Source organism: Apus apus, chromosome 3, assembly GCF_020740795.1.
Source record: "Apus apus isolate bApuApu2 chromosome 3, bApuApu2.pri.cur, whole genome shotgun sequence".
Lineage (NCBI taxonomy): Eukaryota > Metazoa > Chordata > Aves > Apodiformes > Apodidae > Apus > Apus apus.
Genome location: NC_067284.1, coordinates 16,332,328 through 16,351,608, shown reverse-complemented (window position 1 = coordinate 16,351,608; position 19,281 = coordinate 16,332,328).

The following is a 19,281-nucleotide window of genomic DNA, read 5'->3' as shown; positions in this document are numbered from 1 at the left end:
TAAATTTAGCTGCAATTAGCACAAGAAGTTACTGTCTGTCTTTCTGTGTTACTGATGCAAAAGGGATTATTTTAAGCTACTGATGATGTGAACGTACATATTTGTAGTTTTAAGGATGTGTAGGTGTAGGGCTTGTAAAACAAGGTTATATTAATCAGAGAAAATAGGCTTGAAAGAAAATTTAGGAAAATATTAATCCATACTTCTCTTTCAAGTCAAGAATAACTGCATGAAAACTATTCCTCATCAATATTTTTTGAGCCAAGAAAGACACAGTTTCTGGTTTTATAATCTAAGTTATAAACATAGTATGCAAAATGTTTTTCCTAAAAAAAATATATATAAAAGTTTTTCCTAATAAATAATTTAATTCCTACAGAAACACAGGAGTTAAAATATACATAAGCATAGTTATATAAAACCTTTTACAACATTTCATTACATGAAGTGGCAACTGGAAACTGGTCTGAACAAGATACCTTAATGAGAATGTAGCTTTTCAAACATTCACTTAGCATATTTGAATTTGTTTTTGGACAATTTCAGCCAAAACAATACAGTTATTTTTTTCAGTCACTTCCTTTTACCATTCTCTCTCTCCTTCGCTCCTCTCACTTTGTTACACTGAGTATAACTATATATACTATATTTAGTTTTGTGGATGCTGTAAATTCTGATATTATATCTTAAAAATTCTTTAACCTCAGTTGGTAGTGAATTAGGGCAAGAAAGCAAAATACTGGATTTTGCTGTGATAGTTGGGTGAGGAATGGTGGAGATCCTGCTGTTAGGACTGGAGATGGGGGAAGAAGTGGGAAACGAGTCAGCTATTCAAAAGCAGAATGGTCGTAACAGGAATGAGAGTGAAAAAGTCAAAGTAAGAGCTGGGCTGGCTAAATAAATCAGAAACCAATTTATAGAACATCTTAAATACTTAGGGATCTCCTTAGTGAGGTCTGGGAATGGTGTGAGAAAACTATGACTTTATGATCTGCTTCAGATTCAACCATACTAAGTTAATCCCACTAGCCTCTTTCCCAGATGAGTTTTGGGAAGGTGGTTGAATGCCCACAAAGTCTTCAGAAATTCTGTTGAGGACATCTGCAGTAAGAATGGTCAATAAGTTCATCATACTGTCTGTGTACAAAGGTTTGAAGAGAGTGCAGGACATAAGTAATCAGCTGAGCATAGTTTGTTCTCCACACCAAATCAGGCAGGTTCTGCAGCTGAAGAAATGATGCATGCCTCATTTTTTTCCCTCTCAGTGTACTCAGTCTGACCCATCTGGACATTATGATATGAAGTGGACCACAGTGGCAAAATCCACTCTGAGTCTAACTGTTGATTTGGTAGGTCTGCACTCAGCATATGATTATGCAAGAAAATATTGTAGGCTCCAGATGAGAGGGGAGTGATGATGTGTGTACAGACAGTTCTGTTATTTCCTAAGCCTGAATTCCAGCATCTGAATGGCAGTTTAACAATGTTTTTTTAACATTCTTTTGTGTGCCATTAATTTGTAATTTAAAAGTTTAGTTGTAGTCTGAGACAATGTATTTGTTTTGTTTCCTTCAAGAAATCGGGAACCTGCTTGTGATTATTCTGGATTCTCTTGTCGTCTTCATTTGGTGAACAATATACTTTGTTTTTCTGTCTGTATTCATTCCAATACACTGTTATTTTTCCATATATATGTGCTGTGAGAAGCAGCCCTGCAGGAATTATTCCTCCCCCCTGCACCCCTACCATCTCTCTTCCAGAGCAGTCTCTGACAATACAGATAGCCAAAATAGCATACTCATTATTGCTAAACTTGACCAGAGGCTTAAAAGCAACACAGGTAAGACTATCTCAGAATGCTTTGTTCTTGCTTATGTAACTTGCTCTCCTTCCTTAAGGTAGCATCCCTTGGGTGTGGAAAGGGAAGAAATAAGGAGATTGAGTTACACTTGACCTAGAAAAAAAGAGAAAATCCTCTTGAACTCAGAATTGCCTTTTTAAATTGTATAGACATGGAGCTCTTGAAGAGATGAAAATATAGTTTAAAATATGAAGAAGCAGGAAGTTGAGAGCTTGAAACATTCTAGAAGGCTGTCTCCTCCAAAGAGATAGAGTTTGAGAAATTGAACTTCAGAGAAACAATTCTGATTTTGAAAATTTCAGACTGAGCAACAGAAGAAATTCTGTTAGATACAATAGAAAACAAAACAAAACATCAACAACAAAAAACAGATAATGGGATGAGGTGGCTCTGCGGTTTAACTGAGTTTTGAATTAAGATCCCTAAAATCACCTTACATGCAATTTAAGTAGTGTGTTGTCTCCAGTCAACAAAAATGAGAGATTGACCATCTAGTCCATGTTTTTTTTACATCATGAAACAGCTAGCAGCATAGTTGGTGTGACTTACAGACCAAATGTTGCATTGGAGAGAAGAATGTTACAGGGAATGTTGAAGTTTGTGACAGAAATTTCTAAGTACTGGTCCATGACAGAGCTTGCTTAGGGTCTAATTAAGGTGGTATTGTCAGGGACACTTGCGATTCAAGGAAATTCTAGTCATCCTTTTTCAATTTAACAGAATTTTTCTTTCATATTCTTCACCTCTTCCAATTACTTTGCTGAAGAGTCTTGTATCCTGTCCTATGCTGCACATTCAACTGCTGATGAGGCTAAGCACATATTTGCTGAATTGTCTTTAAATAAACTTTGAGTAATGGTTTTAATTAGTTGCCTTTGAACACTGAGATTTTTAAGAAGTTCTTGGGAAAAGGTGTTCACATCAAGTGTTCCAGCCAAGCTGTCATGTAATGCTTTTTGAAGACATCATGGTTTTAGCTTTTTTCAGCTACCTGATCATAGCCCATGAAACACAATCAGCATTAAAACTTGTGTGGGCATTTGAATTTTATAGTCCTGAGAGACAGGATTAATGTTTTCTTTTCCTTAGCACACCTCCTAGAAGCTTAGAAATAAACGCTTAGTGAGCCACTAAATGCTTAAATTACTGCAAGCACCAACAGCTGGCATAAGTAGGCTAGCTCATTATATATAATTAGCGGTGTGCAAACATGCCATTTTTAGCCTTTGTAGAAGTTCATGCAGCTCAGTGGCCAGCAGCCAGTGCAAAGTTCAGAGATCTGGATTTAGAACAACAAACATATAATGAGGCGACACCTTTCATTCATGCCCTTGCCTTCAAGCAGTGGTGGTATTGAGAAGGCAATAATTTGGACTTTGGCTTAGAAGGTAAGGTAGGAGCTTCTTTTATCACAGGAGCTGTGACTTCGTATCTTAGAGCACCCACCCTCAGGCTGCCTCATAAGGTGGCTTCAGGCCCAAGAGCTGATCTTGTCATTGTTTCCTTTGGAATTTGTAAACTGATCTGCACAGGTAGGCTCCCATGACCAGTGTCTGAAAACAGTTCTGCAAATTCTGCAGAGCTCCATCTGGGTGGTGTGCAAGGAATTCCTGTAGAAAATAATGGCTTTTTTTGAAGGCTCAAGTGTACTCCTATACTATATTCCTTGAAGTAGCAGAGGTAGAGGTGGTGAACTATGGTTCAGATGCCTATGCATTCCTGGAATATGGATGGCATGTAACTTTGCCATTTAAACATCAAATATATAATTTCATCTCTAAATTTCTTCTTCACATGTGTTTTCTATTATATGCTCTCTTGTGAAAAAAGTGTGTTTCAGATAACAGTGGACTTAAACATTTACATCTAATATCTGATCACCTGGCAGCTGCCCCAGCCTGCTCTGGCTGTTCCTTTGGAACTGCTGTGGTCTTGCTAGCTGGCTGTCTTGCTAAAATCTGGATGAGTTACCTTGCTTTTTGGGCACACTTGAATGATTGCCTAAAATAATTTCAACAGTTACAGATTTTGTTTTCCTTTTTTAACACTTGCTTCAGCTCTCTGAGAAGCATTCTTCACTAAAATGTGTTCTACCTAACATGGCATGTAAAAATATTTACTTTTAAGTCATACCTACCTAGAAAACAAGGGTGGGCTATGGCAACTCCATGAAAAGTCACTGGGAGCTGTGTCTCTCAGCTCTTTGGTGATGCTCATGCCATGCAGTGGAGACCAGTAGAGGCAACCCTGAACTACTACTCACCTGGCTCCTTTTCACCAAACCAGAGTTGGGGGCAATGTAACCATCTCAGGGCAGTGGAGTATTTACACTAAGCAAGGTTTTTTGCTTATGAAACACAGTTTATTTGTTTAACCAAGTGGGATGCCCTTGTACACCACTAGGACCAGCAGATAAAATCACTTCACCATGTCTACCTGTGCCACTTGGCTTTAGAGGCTTGGGGCTATTTCAGGGATTGCACTGCCTTGACTTATTCTGCATTCATGGACCTCCTTTGGCAGTTGCAAATATCTTATCATCTGAAGTTTATGATGTCATTGAACTAGAGTTCAGTTAGATGGCTAAAATATTGTCTACTAATTCATGCTGGCCAATATGTCAAATCCTTCAACAGTTCAACAGAAAAAAAGAAATTATTATCTTTCTATAGTCTCTGTGGGTTACACAATTGATCTGGAGCTGCACTGGAGTCTTTGGTTAGTGTGGTGTATTGACCAAGCTGTGGGAATGTTTCATGTTTGTTTTTGTTTGGTCTAATATGAGTCCACTAGGAAAAACAGGCAGGAAGAGGAAAAATTATAGTTGAACATAAGCCAGACATCTACAAACACAATTTTTTTCAAGTGCAAATTTTAACTAAAACCACTAATATTTTCAGATATGTGAGCCACTACTGAGCCAACTTACTATTTGAAAAGAAATATGGAAATTCAGCTTGAAAAGAACCACGCTGCTTCATTCATTCTAATTTGCACTGTCCTCAGGATGGACTGGGCAGAACAAGCTTTTCCCAGCACATCCATCTATGGCAATTGGTAATCTAATAAAGTACATTTGCAACTCAGGAAAGTTCCTTTATAACTGCATTAACCAAAATGCGTATCTCCACCATAGTTACAAATAATGTAAGATTATTTCATTTGTAACTATTATTCTGAAGGATTCATAGCACTTGAACCCATTAAATAAAAATGCTAGAACCTGTTTAATACTGGAGCTTTAATGAATTATATATGAAAGTAATTTCATCTAGACTATGCTAAGTAGCAGAATTGCATTTTGCTTTTTGTTTGTTTACCCCTCTTTTCAAAAAACAGCTTATGTAAAGCAGTTCTACTAGAAGTTTTGAAGCTAGGTTTTTGCTCTTTGCTACCATCCACTGATGAACATAATTGATGTAGGTACAAATAACAGGATTTTGACTTTCAGTATACTGGGATAAGACACACGTGACACCAGGCACATTTAATGTCAGAAATTAACCTTCTGGACATAAGGTCTGGATGGTGTTGGTTCTTAAAATATGGCCCTAAATATTTTACCAGAAATTAATTAATAATGTGAAGACCTAATGAGATACCATGTTATTTATAAATTCAGTATTTATTTGAAATGCACACTGTTATGCTCAGAAATATTGCTTTTTGCCTACTCTCCATTGATGGCCATGAATAAATAAGTTTCTTTTTTATTATGTGTGCTGCACTTTAGTAGCACTAGCAAATTAATCAAACCAGATTTGCACAGTTATTTGCCACAGAATGAAGAGTAGAGCATTGTTTTCCCTTTAAAGCTTTTTTTTTTCCTTTCAGTTCAACTGAAAAAATCCTTCTGTCACTGAACCAGCCCCATCTTATTGAATGCTCCATGAGACAAATAAACAGGGACACTAAGGAGTCCCTCATTTTTTCAAAACAAGACTGATGCTACATCACCTTCTTGTAGTATGCTTAATCAATGTCCCTCTCCTAGCAGCCTGTAGTCTTAGAAGTGTCAAGATCAAGTTTGGTTAAGCTAAATGATAAAACAAAGCGTAGGTGTGGTGATACTTGTTTTAGCATTTGTAACTAAGTTCCTAGTGTGAGTGGGAGAGTGTCTGAGACAGTAGAAAATGAGGGAGGTGGTAAGAAGAGCTCACCCCAGTGAGCTACAGCTGCATCAAAGCTACAGCACTGCCTAACTTAAAAAAGAGTTCTGAAGCTTGTGACCACCAAAGGAGAATGGCATTGCTAATACACTTCATGATTGATAAATTGGATGCAAGGGATAAAAGAAAGATTCTTAATCAACAAGGTCCACTAGGTGTAAACTTTTCACATCACATTCTAGAATGTAATTATGTATGCAAATGCACTTTTTAAAAAGGTGAGCAGTAACCCAGGGAGGTTGTGGAGACTCCTTCTCTGGGGATATTCAAGACCTGCCTGGATGCAGTCCTGTGCTCTAGGCATTCCTGCTATAGCAGGGAGCTTGGACTAGATGATCTCTAGAGACCACTCCCAACTCTGACAATTCCATGATTCCATAAAATATGGGTACCAAAGTATGTCCCCTTAGATAATGAATAGCTTAATATACTGTGTCATGTATTTTAAAATTACTTTTGTTAGTGCCTTTTGAAACATACAAGACTATGTGGAATATCTCTTGTACTTCAAAACACAGGGCCAATTGCAGTATTTTTTTTCATAGCTTTGGTTTGTTCATATTTTCAAATTCTGGGTCAGATTCCATTTCAACTGGTTGTTGAGCATAACAGCTACCTGCAGCTGACACCACAGCTGTGTACCTTTGTGATAGCTCACCCGTTTAAAATGATCATGCACGTGTTCAGAAGAACATTACCAAATAATGTTATATCAACAGTGGCTAATAGGCTTTTGATATTAACCACCTGTCTCTTTGTTACCACCTTACATAGTGCTTTCCAAATGCAGTGAACTATTCAGAATTCTTTTCTTTCTTTCTTCCTTTCTTTCTTTCTTTCTTTCTTTCTTTCTTTCTTTCTTTCTTTCTTTCTTTCTTTCTTTCTTTCTTTCTTTCTTTCTTTCTTTCTTTCTTTCTTTCTTTCTTTCTTTCTTTCTTTCTTTCTTTCTTTCTTTCTTTCTTTCTTTCTTTCTTTCTTTCTTTCTTTCTTTCTTTCTTTCTTTCTTTCTTTCTTTCTTTCTTTCTTTCTTTCTTTCTTTCTTTCTTTCTTTCTTTCTTTCTTTCTTTCTTTCTTCCTTTCTTTCTTTCTTTCTTTCTTTCTTTCTTTCTTTCTTTCTTTCTTTCTTCCTTTCTTTCTTTCTTTCTTCCTTTCTTTCTTCCTTTCTTTCTTCCTTTCTTTCTTCCTTTCTTTCTTCCTTCCTTCCTTCCTTCCTTCCTTCCTTCCTTCCTTCCTTCCTTCCTTCCTTCCTTCCTTCCTTCCTTCCTTCCTTCCTTCCTTCCTTCCTTCCTTCCTTCCTTCCTTCCTTCTTTCCTGTGGGATTTATGCTTTCTTAAATGCTCCTTACAGTGGGAAAATAATTTTCATATTATTTATACAAAAGTTCCATTGCTTAAATGATATATGCAGCAGTCAAAAAGTAAGCACAGAATATTACAGAGTGAACAGAGGTATCTACAAAGACCTACTGTGTAATTTTGACATCCTGCAACAAGTGAGAATAGTGAATAATATGATATACAAGGTAAGAATAAAAGAAAGTCACAGGAAGAATATCATATAGTTATTTATAGATGGCATGTGTCTTGATGGATTAACTTTAGACACACCAGTGAACTAAACATGGTCTTACAGATGGAAAAACATGACTACACCAAGATTTCTTGAGCTACGAGCCATGAATCAGGGAAAAAAAAAGGCAGCACTCTTCAGTTCAGGAAATTAGAAAACTATTTTTGGGGAGACACTGGGAAAAATGCCAGGTAATGAGGAGAGACTATAAAGAGTAGTGGAAGTTGTTTGTGTATACATATTTCCAAAAACATTTCTGCATACAGGGATCAAGTGACAAAACATATGAAAGAGAGATTTTGAGAGAGGTCCACCAGAAGAACATGAATGGCCATTGGCATAGGAGAAAATGAGAATTGGAATGAAGGATATCAGGTGACTGAATATAGTATATGAGCAGTGACAGAGCTATACAGAATGTTGAAAATCAAGAAAATGAATATGATGCAGATGCAGATTGTGGTGCCAAGACAGGAAAGGAATTTGTGAAAGGGGTGACTGAAGTAAACAAATAGATGTTTGAGCTCAATGAAGTTGACAAAAATGGCAATAAGGGAAACCTAGAGAAAAGGAGGTGTACAAATAACTGGGCAAGGACAAAAAGTGAAGATTGATAGCACAAATTAGATAAGTTTGTTTAGAATTGTAAAATGTGATATTTAGTGGATAGTATTCCTTGCAGGAAAAAAAAACAGCGTCCTTGACATGCTAGAAATAGTAGTACTGTTTAGAAAAATTGTACAATAATTCAATATTGGAAAAAACAATTTATGAAACAGTCTGGTATTGCAGATGCCCTTAAGTGAACTCACTTTTGACAACTGAAATGAGATTTTTCAATTCTGAAACTCTCACGTCTGCACCAGGAGTGAAAGGGCACGTTCTAGCTGGGGACAAGAGCAATGTTGTCATAAACTAGGTAATTATACTTTCTATCCACAATTCAGTGTTTTCAAAGATATCAAAACATTGTAAAGTGCAGGGCTTTTGTCAGTTAACTGTATTCAATTCTTACTTATTGCCAGCTGGACATACATAGGTCCAAGGACACTATTGGCCCAGGCCTGTGTAGTGCTTGTCCCCAGAGGTGTATGATGTAACCATAGGGATAAAATGGCAGTATCATAAATAGGCAGTATGGTACATTAAGACAAAACTGCTCAGGTAGAAAGGAAATGTTTTACAGAACATTAGCAGTATAAATGTTCTCAAGCTTTCTGTACGCATCCCAGACAGTTTGAAGGAAGGCAGCAGTGACTTCACAAGAACGAGTGCGAAGCTTTGAAAATCAAACTGTGCACAGTAGTGGAAGATTTTACTCTAGCATGATCAAAGCAGAGGCATTGCTTAGAGCATTATAAGCAAGAGTTTGATTAGAAATAGTTTGCTGGAACTCAATTTATACCATGTGTTTCAAGTCTTGCTGTTGTCTGTGATTCTCTTTGGTGATTACTGATGCTCAGTTTATGTGTTACTTAAAAAGTCTTCAGAAGCTAAACTTTGAGTACTGAATATGACAAGTTATGAATAGACAGTGAAGGACTTCAAAATACAATCAAATACAGTTCTAGATGGCATCCACTTGAGAAACATATAGGAAAATACGTATTTTTCCTGAGGACTCCCTTGCTTTTTATTTTTTAATTTTTACATATGCAAGTTGAGAAATACTCAGAGCTTCATGAATTTTAAGAGGAAAAGAGACCACTATGTTCATTTAGTCACAGTCCCTAGGCTGCACGTAATTTCTATATAAGATATGGCATATATTAAAAAAGGTATGATTTAAAAAAGAAAAAAATGCTTAAGAACCCACCCTCTCCTAGTATTTTCCCAGTGTTTCTCAAGGGTTGCAGTTGAAATGTAAACCTGCATCTGAACTTTATCTTTCATCGTTTTCTGGTTACTGAATCTCATTATACTTAATCAAAATTTTTATTGTAAAGAGCTATAAAACAGGGATCTTTTGCTTGCATGTATTTATAGTTGCTGATAAAATATCTTAGCCTTCCAATTGACAAACTAATCAGAGCTTATTGATGCTTTCACAGATGGCTTTTCCACATTACAAGTTATTTTGAAGACCTTTTCTGTATCCTTTCTAACTTTTTACCGAGTAATTTTTAAAGTGTGCACTGCACAGCATGACATGATATTCCAGTAATGGTATCACCAATACTGTTTACAGAGATAAATACCAGCCATTCAGTAATCTCAGTGTTTGATGGCTTAAGCACCCAGGAATCCCAGTAATTTTCTTATCTATAGCACTGTGCCAAATGCTCATGCTTAATTAACTCATTTACTATGACCCCAGAATCTTTCTCAGAGTAAATGTGTTTCAGAATGTGGTCTCCCATTTTGCTCTTAGATTTTGTTTTTCTCTCTGCAAATTGCACGGTCTTCAAAAAGCCACATCTTCTGGAACAGTCAGACTACTGTGCATAGCAGTTGTATACACTGTTGCTTAGCACTCTTGATTTTCATGTGATTTTCAGACTGCGTATATAGTGAATACAGCATTTGTCAATCTGTTACACATATTCACTGTTGTTTACAGCAGGAAGGGAGAATTTATATCCATTAGTGAGATATTAATGGTATGCAGATGAAAACAGATGGATTAAAATTGCGTGTCTGAGGCAGCTGGTGCTATTGCTTGCCCTGCAGCAGATCTTGCTGCCACAAATGGCAGCAATAGCTGAAGCATCCATGAACCAGCTCCTGAGCTGAAACATTTAAAGGTAAGCATACTAAGGTAACTGAAAATGAAGATCAGTTTACTTGACCACTGTGCAGTGGGTTTGGGACTATTCCACCTTCCTGTCTAGCAACAGCAGTCAAGTAACCTACATGAGTGGGTATCCTGTGGCAGGAGCATCTTTACCCATTAAGTTGAATCCACAGACATTCACAAGTTAAAACTGCAAAATATGTAATTGTTGTATTTTAGGAATGATAAAATCCTTCACTCTACATGCTTGTTCTATTCAGGAAGTTTGCAGGAGAGTAATAGCCCTTCCTATGTTTTTGTTCTGGATTTTGCTGTTGAGTTTTGATGCAGGATGAGAACTGTTTCTGTGAGAAGACAGCTGATGTACAGTTATAAAGTATGAGCTAGGGGCGTGGGATTGTGCCTGTGCTCTGTGGGTGAAAATAATGTGCTACTGTCAACGCACCTGGCTTTGAGTGCTCTCTGTATATAAAAAATACTTTTTTCTATTTCATTTGAAGCAAAGAAGATGCAGGCCTGAAAAATGATGCATTATCTACCAGGCACAAAGCTATGATTTTACTGGTTGAAAGCATAAAGTCATTCAAGTGCTAATGGAGTAGGCCTTGAGTTTTTGTTCATTAAAAATTTTAATTCCTAGGATATGAAGTGAAGGTGCATAAGAAAACCTTGACTAGAGAAGGATGGCCAGAAAAGGTGAGTATTTGCATGTGTCTGCAGTACATGTGACCAGTAGGCTGTACTTTTCAATCCTTTGTGCAGCAGCATTTGGAATATTAGTGAACTTTAAAATGAGAAAACTGAGGTTTTCTACTCACAGAAAATATCTGGAAAGATGTGGCTAGGTAGAGCCCAAATTAGAATCCTGGAGACCAACACTTGTGATAACTGGTTGCAAATATATAGAGTCATACTATATTCAAAATCAATGTACAATATAAAACTGGATCTTTTAATTGAATTCACAACAGATTAAAATATTCATATAGACACATTATGAATTCATGACAGGATAAAAACGTCTTTAAAAAACAACAATAGCCAACTAATATCTAACATAATTATCAGTTACTGGACATTATTTAATTTGCAAACCATTTTAAAGGTTATTTTTAATGCTGCATCTATCTTGTGTAACACTAGTGTGGTAGTTTGTTTACAGCTATTTTTATAATATCTAAGTTTACACTGAAAATATTTATCTTTGCACTGATACATAAATTACCACTGTCTTCAATTATAAAATAATAATGTTCTCCAATTATAAAAGTTAAACAATTAGAAAAGTTCTTTATGTAAAATACATTGCAATAGTAAGATGCTAAATAAAATGCTAAAAGAAGCTAGAGAAATGTATTTTTTTGTTGTTGTTCTATTTTCTTTATGAGGCATTCTAGCAGTGTATGGACAGATGCGTTGCCTCAACGGTCAAGAAAATCTGTCTTCACCAAACTGTCATCTGCTATGTAATCCCTTATGAGGGGATGTCTTATTGGACCTGATGGTCACAGGGATGTCAAAGTTGAAGGCAGCCTGGGCTGCAGTGGTCCTGCACTAGTGCATTTCACTGTCCTAAGGAGTATGAGGCAGATGAGAAGCATAGTCAGGACTCCAAATTTTAGGAAAGCAAGCTTCCAGCTCTTCAAGGAGTTAGCAAGTAGGACCCTGTGGGAAATGGCCCTCAGGGACAAAGGAGCACTACAGAGCTGGCAGATCTTTAAGGATGCTTTCCATAGAGCGCAAGAGATCTCAATCCCAGGTGTAGGAAATTGGGCAAGAAAGGCAAGAGACCAGCATGCCTGAGTTGAGACCTGCTGGTCAAAATAAAAGGCAAGATGGACCTACACAGGCAGTGGAAATGGGGACAGGTATCCTGGGGACAGTATAGGGACATTTCATGGTTGTGTAGGGACAAGGTCAGGAGGACCAAGGTGCAGCTGGAGCTCATTTCTTGCCAACAGAATGCTTACTTTCTGAGTTTTAGGTGATAGCTACTCAGACTATGCAGCCTCCAGATCTTCGTTCTTACTGATCTCTTATGAGGCAAGTATGAAATGGCCATAGATGTATGGGAAGAGGCTTTTGGAGTATGTTAAACTTATAGGATTAAACTTTATTTTAAATAAATAACATAGAAGAAGGTGGAGGAAGGCTTGAAGGCAGTTTTGGAGATCCTGTCAACATGGTGTTTCTTCTTTTTTTTTTTTTGTCTTCCTGTTTTAGTTCTGGTTTTCCACTTTTTATCTTCTCTTTAAAATGCTGTGCTCATTCTCATTCCCTTATCTGTTTTCTGATTCCCTGCTGTTTTCATTACAACTCCTGACCCTGTACCAAGAGGAGCTTTCATTTTACTGTTCCCCTTGTTTCAGGATCTTAAGATCTTGCTTACTTTCTTCTGTCAGTGTGTTAATAACTGTGCTTTCTAGTCAGACATATATCTGTTGCCAACAACAATTCTGTCTTTTTGTATTTGTACCACATGGACTTCAGTGAAGGCCCTCAACCTGATTTGCACCTTTAAGCACAGCTGTAATAAACGTTTATTATAATTGTGTATCACACGGATTCTAGTACAGTTCTTACTCTAGGACTGTGGCTTGTATGTACTAGTGTAAGATAAACTTATATATAATATGAGAGTGTAAGAGGGTGCAGCACCGTATCCTTGCTTTCTCCCTTGGGAACAGACTGCATACACTGATTTACTGGGAGCTGGTGAATAACAATTTGTCTGCTACTTGAGTTTACCAAATTACTTTTAAATTTCATGATTTGTAGGACCCATATTGTTCAAACTTAAATAAAATCACTTACAACTCAGATTATCTCAATCCTTTTTGCTTTTTAATGACCTGGTATGTTTTAAAACTCAGAAACATTTGATCGGTAACTATGATAATGAGCATGTTACTTACTAAAATTGTGGGTTTCTTCTGCTCTTTGTTTCAGGAGGAGAAATGAGAGTCAGTGCATTTCTTTGGAATCCAGGTAATCTTTGTAAAAAGTATGAATAGGTAGATCAGATGTTCAGATTGGCTTTTCCTGTGTTAACAAGATCAGCTGATCTGTTCTCTTTTTAGACTTGTCAGAAGAGTCTTTTCTACATTGTGGTAATCCACTTTTTATTCTGTGCCCTTATCTTAAAACTGTTCATTAAAAATAATCCCTGAATGCAGATTAATAGCTTGTTTTGATTTTGTCCTGGTGAACGACTTATTTCTATTAGAGAGACAGAGATTATTGGCAAGAGTAATAAAAATATCATAACTGCAGGGTCAGATCATTAACTGCAATTGTTATGCCTCTAATACTCTTTCTACATCATCACTCTTCTGTCTACAAACCTATCTCAGCTAGGAAAATTTTAATGCTCCAAGACTCCAAACAGCTTTAAATAGCTGTCCTATCTTTTAAAAATCAAACTCGGTTGTCCCTCAGCTAAGGAATTATACCTCCAAAACAAGCTAAGTACAGGAGTGCGTTATTTGATCATGCACAATTGATGATTTAAAATCTTGCATCAGAGTAAAAAATGTGGACTTCATATCTTTTGACTGTAAAATTTCCTGGATGTCCACTAGCTCCATGCAACTCAGTTTCTGGTTTTGTAGGAGTCTGAAAGATGGAACAGTAACATGATTTCTTGTAATAGGAAAACATCAGTTTGTGATTTTTTTTTTTTTTAAGAAACAAATGCATCTTCTGTAATTTTCTTTTCTTCAAATCTCTTTTCAGTTAGAAAGGCCTAATGATTTCTGCAGACTATTGCCTCTCTAAAATGTTCCAACATTTTAGAACAGCTTTTTTATTTTCCCTGAAACATAGAAAACACTGTATTAGAAGTATTTTTTAATGCTTTCTGGGACTGTCTCTTTAATTCCCAAGTGGGTGATGCTGTGGTGATATTTCATCAAGCAAAATATATATTTTTTTTACCTTCAGAGTACTTATATGTGTGTATTTAAATATATGTATAGCTATATGTGTTTTTATGTATTACTTATATATACACATATATTTTTATAAGCAGGTCAAAATTAAGGCTAGTAACATGTTCCCATTTGCTTGATTTGGCTTTTTCATAATGCAGGTATATATATTATTTACTATACACTAATCAAGTCCTCATAAGAAATAAAAATTAAAAAAAGCGCTTTTTCTCAGTAGCTTTATGGTTCATCATATAAAACTTGAGTGCTTCACAAAAATATCATGTTGAAACTGCTCAAGAAAGTGAAAATATCTCTCTCATAAGCAAGTGACTTGATCCAGAAAACTAAATTTTTTAAAAGTGATTTCCTGGTTTGTGCCTCCTAGGACTTGACTTTCGATGGTTTAGGTTACATTAAATTTCTTCACACAGAAGTCAGGTGCTGCCATGAACCATGAGAATTTTGAAAATCTGAGCTGAGAATCAATTTAAGTTGGAAACATTTCAAAAATGCAGTAGCTTTATCTTGCTTCTTTCCCTGAATGTTGTGCATTAGGTACACAGAGTGAAACAGGAATGCCATGGTAAAGAAGTTATACCTCTCTAACCAGCTTGGTGCTCCTAGAAACACAGAAGGTAGGAAAGTAGCAGATGATGAAGGATGTGAGAGCTATTATAAATGGAACCTTTTCAAGGTGGTGGAGATGGAGCTTAGAGCAGTGCCTCGTATTTCACAAAGGAAGTTAAAAAATAAAAACAGAGCAACTTCAGGTGCAGTTGGAGGTGTCTGTTTTGGGAGGTGAGAATGAGAGTAGGGGGATGGGAAAATAGGAATAAGGGTGACCTTTTCTACTGCAGTTGAAAGCCTTGAAGTTCCCAGAAGTATCTTTCCCCTCATGATAAGGAGAGGTGAGTAAACTTTTGTCAGATGAAGGAGTCACAATATTTTGAAAGTGTTGGACTGGAGGAAAGAATATAAAAGCTCTGGGCATTTCACTACCAGCTTAGATATCCTATATTCCTTTACAATCTTAGCATTCAAAAGGTAAGAGTTCAGTTTAAATGTGAAATGATCCTTTTTTTAGTTGAAAAAGGAGTCTTTTGTCTGAGCTGTCACAGCAGCATAATTTATCCTGCATTTATTACAATGCACATTCAATTGGTTTTCATTTTTTATTTCCTAGGGTTAATTAGAGTTTTGAAGCCTTTTATATACTTACTCCCCCACTGCTACATAATTACAGCTTATAATGAATTTTATCTGAGTTTTGCTTGGTTACTGTGGCTTCTCATAGTTTATCACATAAACCTGGAAATAGGAAGCACATGTTCCACATTGTTTAGGAAAAAAGTTAATTTCACCTGACTTAGCCATCCAAAAGCCAAGTGTCTTCTGTACCCTTCTTGACAATGAGGGAAGGTAGGTAACGGATTGGACAGTTTGCCCCCATCATTTGTACACGAGTCAGGGGTTTACAGGAATCTCTCTTCATTGACACAAGGAGGCATTCCATAGAAGGAGCTCTGAGATGTTTTCAAAGTCTGCGCTTGTTGGTCCACTCAGACACAATAGTTTCCACATTTCACTGCTCTCTATGAACCTTCCTCAAAGAACTATTATTGCTGAATTACTATTATTATTGAAAATGTGAAAATGGTTGAAAATGTGTATTTCTGTGATGGATACACAAAATGTTTATTTCTGCTGTCATCACAGAAATACATATTTTCAACTATATTAATATTTGAAATTTCACATTAGTCCCAACCCTGTAAAAAAGGTTAAGAAACACACAATTTTAAGACTTTAGAGAATACGCTGTTCTTAATCAAAGCTCTTTTCTGCTCTCCTTGTCACACAATAGTAATTTTGTCCTTTGAGATTCAAATCCAGCTTGGAACCCAGAAACCTGCTTGCAGATTTTGTAGATAATTCTTTTATTCTTTAAAGGAAACATAGTTCAGCTCTACAGACTCCTTCTAAGGGAGATAGTTCCTTCAGTACAGTTTGCATTTTGACTAAATATTACCTGAATATTCAAACATGATTTTCCAGATGTTCTTAGACTGTATTTTTACTCTTGTTTAAAGTTCCTCTTGCATTCTGTTGCATTCTTTCATTCTGATAATGTGCAATACAGCATGTGTTGCTTCCCTAGTAGCATGCCAAACCAATAAATTAATCCTCTATTTGGAAAACTGTGAATAAGAAATCTGAACCCTCTCATTATTATCAAGAATAGAAAGCTACCCTTAAAAAGAAACCAAGTGATTCATTCAACTATAAGAAGGTTTTTTATTTTAATACTCTTTTAATCAGTGGTTCTTTAATGACTAATGGAAGATTCCCCAATAGGGGTTAACACCTTGTTATCCTGCCCTTGAAAGCTGTAAGAACGAGAATACAATTTAAATATTTCTCTGAGAACAGTAAGCATAACAAGGCCTCACTATAAATTAATTGCATGTAGGTCTTTGAATCAGAATAAGCTAGAGGAACAATAATGAGAGCTTTTGAAAGTAGTGGATGGTGTAAAAAATGCCATTATTGGTGTCTTTTAAAAAATCATTTTGTGACTCCTTATTCTCATCATATGGTTCATACCAAAGAAACTCCAGCACTAGCCCAGAAGAATGTTTCTGTTATGGAGAGATGAATGGTAGCCAGAGTGGGGGACTTCAGGGTAAGTGAGTGCTCATTATTAGTTGTGCACAAAACAAAATTTTCTTTTCTGGTCAGTGAGAGACAGAAAATCTGGCAGCTGGCTTTTGATGGCAACAAATACATACAGGCTAACAAGACAGGCACTACAGACACCATTTCCCAATACCTGCTTTTCAGGTTCCTTCATTTAACCCAGAGAACACTTGCACTATAATAAGTCTCCGTTTGCTGCTGAGTGCCTCATCCCAGCTCATCCCAGTCCTGAGAGCCCTGTGATGACAGACACTGATACTTTGACACATGTAGTCCCTGCAGGCCCTCTGTGCCATGCAAACCTGCATTATGTCTTTTATCAGAAACTCCCCTGCTCTGTCTCTTACAGGCTGTCATCTGTTTGTCCTAGGCTAGCAGCAAGCAAGCCAAAGTAACTCGGCAACTTTCCAGCCTGCAAAAATAGTAGATGTATGCCTTACCTGAGGTCCCTTGTAGGGACCTTGTAGGTGCCTTGTAGGCACAGCACAAAACAAACTAAAGAAAACATATTTCTCTTATTGCTAAACCAGAGTCAGTTCTAAAAGAAAACCCCAAAATCTTGGTAGGACAGAAAAAATGTTGAGCAAAGTTCATGAAGTTGTAATTTTGGGAAACAGCTCAATATAATTGTCCTTAAGTCCTTTTTATTTTCACTCCAACAAGCCCATGTACTTTTAATTTATAACGTATGGCCATTAATGGCTCTGTGATAAAGACAGAGCATCATGTTCTGTTGATTTAAGCATATTTATGGAATAAAAAAAGTAGGTTTATTCTTACAGTTGAATTAAAGTCAAAACAACTTGTCATAAATTGAAAGTATCAAATTGACTTACTTTATTCTACTTAGTGAAAACACCTTTCAGTCCTAAAAAGTTACACATAACAGGCTCATTACCCCTCTGCCTGGTGAACAAAGATGAATTGTCTTCAATGTCAGTCAAACCATTCTCATATTTTACTGACTAGTCACCAGAAGAACCTCTGACATGTTCACATTAGATCTTGTCGACTAGAGCTCCAAGTTTTCTCTGTTGAGAATACTAAAACCTTTAGTTGTCTGTGTATATCTTGAGCATGCACTTAAATATTTGTTAAAACACATTAATAAAATAAGGACACCCAGGCGTGTATTTAAATGGGGTTTTTAGATTCAGGGTGGAACTGACATGTTTTGCAGAGCTGCTGCTCAGCACTCGAGTATAGATTAATATTCATGCCTATAGCAAAGAGGCTTGATTTAGGTAACATCTCAAGAAACAGTTGTGCTTGCAGCCATGGTCAGTGCAGTTCTGCAGGGAGAAGTTCCCTGGCAGATGCCTGTGTTGTGCGTTATTCCACCCTGTGTGAAATAAACTTGGTTTCTGGTTTGAGACTGGCCAAGGCTTTAGGGACCTTTTCCTTTCTCTGGAGTAGTTGTGCATGGACTGTGATCACAGTGTGTCTGGAGATGGGGTTATGAATATTGAAAAGAGTTCTAAAAGAATTTGTAAATAGCTTCAGGCAAACTAAACCCAGTTTGTCTTCAGTATTATCTGTTTTATTCATGTAAAGGCTGTAGGTCTCATCTAGCATGGTTATTGTCTTTGAGCCATAGTGCACATTGAAGTTATTCCTAGCTGACATTTATTTAAATGCATAAGTGCAGACAGAAATTTGTAACTTGTTTCATTGTGAAAGTATTTTATAATGGTTAAAAAGTTGTTTTGTTTTGGTTTGTTTTTTGGCTGAAAATGCATGAAAACTGATTATTACTTCTGGAGAATACTCCTAATTAAAACAATTTCTCTTTAAGATAGTAATTTTTAGGATGTTTTAAAAAACAAGAGTAAATATTTAAAATTTAGTTTCCAAAAAGAATTTAAAGATCCAAGTGATACCCATTACTTAAACAAATGTAAAACCATGCAAAGAGAACCAGCTACTTCCCTTTTCTATTTGGAGTTGTTTTGTTTTAGTCTAGGCTCGTGAACAAGGCCATACTAAGTAAACATCACAGTCAGTTCATGCCTGCTGTAGAAGGGTTATGAGTTTTAAATACAGTTGTTTCAAATACTTGAAAAAAAAATTTTTTCAGGGATGAACCCTTGGGGCAAGTAGTATTTAGAAAGCGATATAATAATGATAATGATAATAATAATACTGCTTATTCAAATTTTATATTTTATATTTTATTTCTAAACTTTGAAGACATTTCAAAAGACTATTATTTCATTTTATGATGATTGACAAATATATACTCAAACCTCAATTTTATTGTGACAAAGACCTTAAGGAGATCTTGTGAGCCTAAAAAACCTTTGCTTTTTTACAAATATA